Source organism: Arachis stenosperma, chromosome 7 (assembly GCF_014773155.1).
Source record: "Arachis stenosperma cultivar V10309 chromosome 7, arast.V10309.gnm1.PFL2, whole genome shotgun sequence".
Taxonomy (NCBI): Eukaryota; Viridiplantae; Streptophyta; class Magnoliopsida; order Fabales; family Fabaceae; genus Arachis; species Arachis stenosperma.
Window position 1 is genome coordinate 63,643,929 of NC_080383.1, and position 5,609 is coordinate 63,649,537.

Sequence of the window (5,609 nt, forward strand, 5' to 3'; positions counted from 1 at the left end):
CATTGACAACGGTGATGCCCAACATACAGCTTGCCATGGAAAGGAGTAAGAAGGATTGGATGAAGACAGTAGGAAAGCAGAGAGACAGAAGGTACAAAGCATCTTCATACGCTTATCTGAAGTTCTCACTAATGAATTGCATAAGTATCTCTATCTTTATCTTTATGTTTTATTCATATATCATCCATAATCATTTGAGTCTTCCTGACTGAGATTTACAAGATGACCATAGCTTGCTTCATACCAACAATCTCCGTGGGATCGACCCTTACTCGCGTAAGGTTTATTACTTGGACGACCGAGTGCACTTGCTAGTTAGTTGTGCGAAGTTGTGTTTATGCCATGGTATTGAGCACCAAGTCTTTGGGGCCATTACTAGGGATTATTTGAGTTGTGAAAAGTAGTGATCACAATTTCGTGCACCACAAGTCTATCTAAAGGAGGTTGGGTAGGTTGTAATGGTTGGTTGTTTTGTGGTTGTGTGTTCTGAAATTGGTATGAGTCTTGTGGGTAGTGGATTGAGTTTTGTGGATGATGAAATGAATTTTATGGATTTTGGATAGACCTTTGTGCTGAGGCATACTCAAATGATGAAGAATTTAGGCGTGTAAAACTTGGAGGTGAGGTTGTATAATTGAGAGGTGATGGCTCTTGATGAATGGGGTGTGAATAAGTGAAATTTCTTTGGTTTTGATCTCCCCAGGCACAGCTTGAGTAGTGATCAAAGTCATCAAAATATGGACCATTTTGTGACCCTGGGAAGCACCCCATTTCATGTTCTTGATACTCCCATCCACCATGAGCATAGCAAAGTAAATCATTCTGTGGTGGTGGAGAGTTTCCACTGAAATTTGATTGACCAAAGGATGATCTATACTCTATTTTTCTACAAAATATTCTGTGTCAACAACAATCACCAAGATAAAAGAGATTTGGAATTCCCCTTGTCACAGATGAGGGAATTCCCAGTAAGGCAATATCACAAACAGTTTGTTAGCAAAAGAAAATAAAGAAACAAAAGAAAACAAAAATAAAAGAAAAGTGCCTAATCTAGTAAATCAATCAACCAGCAGTTTGTTAATCACAATTAATACCCGGCAACGGTGCCATAAACTTGATGGGCAGAAAACTTATCTCTCAACAAATCTCCCTTCGGCAAGTATACCGAATTGTCGTCAAGTAATAACTCACAAAAGAGTGAGGTCGAATCCCACAGAGATTAACGGATTAAGCAATCAATGGTTAGTTGATTATCCTAGTTAGACAAATCATATTGGAGTGATAAGCAACAAGAAAATGTAAATGGCATAAAAGTAAAGAAAGCAATAAAGTGCAGAAGAGTAAAATGGCAAGAAAAGTAAATTTAAGAACTAAAAATGAAATTAACATTGGGATCAAGAGATATTGCAATCCTCCAGATCAAGTTCATTCTCATCTCTTCCTCAATTAATGCATTCATTGTTCTCCTTGGCAATCTTAAGTGATTGAATTCCAATTCCTTGGTAATTCAATCTCTCAAATCTTGATCAATAGCCAATTCCTTGGTCAATTGCTCATGAGAAGAGATGAAGTATGGTCACTGATTATACCACATGCATTCCCAAATCAAGTATTGGTAGGATTATAGTCACATATCCATCCAAACCCAATTTGGTCCAGCATGAGAAAGCATTTCTAGCATGATCTCTTCATTCCTCTTCCAAGGTTCCGAAGAGATCCAAGTATGAGCAATTTCTCTTCCAAGACAATTACCCAATTAAATTAAGATCGAAAGCTCTCTAGTAAAATCAAGAGAAAAGAAAGAAGAAGAAGAATAAGAACTACAATTGATCCATTGAATCACAATAGAGCTCTCTAACCCAATAAAAAGAGTTAGTTGGTCATTGCTCTACCAAAATAGAAAGAAAGAAAGTGCAGAAAAGTAAAGATGAAGATAAAAACTAACATTGAAACTTCCAAATTCATAAATGAAAAGTACAAAGAAAAAGAAAGAGAAGGAAAAGTGTGTGAGGGGAGGGAGTCCGAAGACCCCTCTTCAATCCCCAATTTCCAGCCTCAGTCCAGTCCCCCCCCCCTTTTTGAATGTACAAACTAAGGCCTTTATATAGGCTCTCCTAAATTACAAAATAAAATTAAAAGAAAATTACAATTAAATGAAAATCCCTATTCTAGATGCTTCTTGTGGCCTTGATTGGTTGACACTTGTGGGCTTGCTTCCTTGAGGTTGGGTGGTCCTTGAAAGAGAAGTGAATCAATTTGAGGTCCAGGTGCTAAAGTTAGTGCTAAAGTTAGCCACACTAACGCTACAAGTGTGGCGTTAGTGCTAAAGTTATTGTGGCTAACGTTGCACTTGCTGCCTAGTTGGTGTTTTTGGGGCTTAAAAGATGCCTCTTGTTTGTGCTCCAATTTCATGCCCACTATAGAGTATTATATATCGTTGGAAAGCTCTAAATGTTAGCTTTCTAACACAACTAGAATAACCTCGATTGGATCTCTATGACTCAAGTTATGCTCCTTTGAAGTGGACATGTTCGCTGGCATAGTCGCTAGCGTTAATGGAAAACGTGAGTCCCGATAACGCTAGCGACCAGGGGCTTAATATTTCCAGGTTCTGGAGCTCAAAATCAATGTCCACCCCATACTATTATATATTGTTGAAAAGCTTTGGATGTCTACTTTCCAACGCTTTTGGAAGCGCATCATTTGGAGCTCTACAACTCGAGTTACACTTCTTGGAAGGTGAAGAGATCAGTTGGCCTTACTACAGGTTGATACCGTGTTCATCGTTGCACTTTCGGGGCAGGTTTTCTACCTCAAATTTAGTGTCAACCATGTAGTGCCATATATGCTTGGAAAGCTCTGGAATCCTACTTTCCAATGCCGCTGGAATTATCTCATTTTGAGCTTTGTGGCTCAAGTTATGCGTGTTTGAAGAAGGCATGGTCAGGCTGCCAGGTGGGACTTTTGCCCACGTTAACTACCACGTTAACTTAGTTAACGTAGAAGTTAACGTGGGTCTTTTTTGCCTCGCCAACGTTAGTGGCACTCACTTTTTCTACTAACGTTGGCATCTCCCTTTCCTTCCACGTTAACAACCACGTTAAGTTAGTTAACGTGGCTGTTAACGTGGGTCTTTTTGCTTCGCCAACGTTAGTGGCACTCACTTTTTCCACTAACGTTGGCATATACCCCTTTCCTTCCACGTTAACTTCCATGTTAATATAGTTAACGTGGAAGCTAACGTAGGCCTTTTTTGCTTCGCAAACGTTTGTGGCGTTCACCTTTTCCACTAACGTTCCATGCTCTCCTTCTTCAAAGTTAATGCCACTAACTTTTCTCACTAACGTTGGGGCTTCTTTTCTTCAACGTTAATGACGACGTTAGTGGCACTAACGTAGCCACTAACGTGGTGCTTCTCTGCTTCTTGTTACCTGAAATCAATCAAACAAAGTGCATCAAAGTCTTCCTCTTAATCATGGGATCATGCATCATCAAATTTATCATTCAATTCATGCATAATTCTCATGAAATCATTCAAAATTCACAATGTTTTCTTGAATCATGGTATGATTGCATTTTCAACCAAATACTTGCTTATTTCCTAAGAAAATGCATGAAACCAACCTAAAGCATACAAAAAATGGCTAGTAAAACTAGCCAGGATGCCTTGGCATCAGAAAACTTTTCTTCCTCTAAAGAGGATGAAGATGTAACTGGAGAGCAAGTTGCTCAATATCTAGGAGTTATCATGAAGTTGAATGCCAAGTTGTTTGGTAATGAGACTTGGGAAGGTGAACTTCCCTTGCTCATTGGTGAACTAGATACATGGGTTCAGCAAACTTTACCTCAAAAGAAACAAGATCCTGGTAAATTCTTAATACATACCCTGCACCATAGGCACCATGACCTTTAAAAAGGCTCTGTGTGACCTAGGGTCAGGCCTAAATCTTATGCCATTCTCTATAATGGAGAAGCTGGGGATCATTGAGGTACAGCCTGCCACATTGTCATTGCAAATGGCAGACAAGTCAGTAAGACAAGCTTATGGATTGGTAGAGGATATGCTGGTAAAGGTTGAAGGCCTTTACATCCCTGCTGATTTCATAATCTTATACACTAGGAAGGAGGAGGATGAATGCATCATCCTTGGAAGACCTTTCCTAGCCACAGCAGGAGCTGTGATAGATGTTAACAGAGGAGAATTAGTCCTTCAATTGAATGGGGACTACCTTGTGTTTAAGACCTGGTGCACGAAATTGTGATCATCAATGGCGCCATCAACATGGTACACTCATTGCAATCTCAACTCTTTATCACAACTCCGCACAACTAACCAGCAAGTGCACTGGGTCGTCCAAGTAATAAACCTTACGCAAGTAAGGGTCGATCCCACGGAGATTGTTGGTATGAATCAAGCTATGGTCACCTTGTAAATCTTAGTCAGGCAGACTCAGATGGTTATAGATGAAATATGAATAAAAGATAAAGATAGAGATACTTATGCAATTCATTGGTAAGAACTTCAGATAAGCGAATGGAGATGCTTTGTCCCTTCCGTCTCTCTGCTTTCCTACTGTCTTCATCCAATCCTTCTTACTCCTTTCCATGGCAAGCTGTATGCAAGGGTTTCACCGTTGTCAGTGGCTACCTCCCATCCTCTCAGTGGAAATGTTCAACGCACCCTGTCACGGCACGGCTATCCATCTGTCGGTTCTCAATCAGGCCGGAATAGAATTCAGTGATTCTTTTGCGTCTGTCACTAACGCCCAACCTTCAGGAGTTTGAAGCTCGTCACAGTCATTCAATCATTGAATCCTACTCAGAATACCACAGACAAGGTTTAGACCTTCCGGATTCTCTTGAATGCCGCCAGCAATTCTAGCTTATACCACGAAGATTCCGGTTAAAGAACCCAAGAGATAAACATTAGAGCCTTGTTTGCTTGTAGAACAGAAGTGGTTGTCAGTCACTTGTTCATAAGTGAGAATGATGATGAACGTCACATAATCATCACATTCATCAAGTTCTTGAGTGCGAATGAATATCTTGGAATAAGAACAAGCTGAATTGAATAGAAGAACAATAGTAATTGCATTAATACTCGAGGTACAGCAGAGCTCCACACCTTAATCTATGGTGTGTAGAAACTCCACCGTTGAAAATACATAAGAACAAGGTCTAGGCATGGCCGTGAGGCCAGCCTCCCAAAGAGGGTTCAATCATAAAACATGATCAAAAGATGTCAAATACAATAGTAAAAGGTCCTATTTATAGGGAACTAGTAGCTTAAGAATTACAAAGATGAGTAAATGACATAAAAATCCACTTCCGGGCCCACTTGGTGTGTGCTTGGGCTGAGCATTGAAGCATTTTCGTGTAGAGACTCTTCTTGGTGTTAAACGCCAGCTTTTGTGCCAGTTTGGGCGTTTAACTCCCACTTTGGTGCCAGTTCCGGCATTTAACACTGGGAATTCTGAAGGTGACTTTGAACGCCGGTTTGGGCCATCAAATCTTGGGCAAAGTATGGACTATCATATATTGCTGGAAAGCCCAGGATGTCTACTTTCCAACGCCGTTGAGAGCGCGCCAATAGGGCTTCTGTAGCTCCA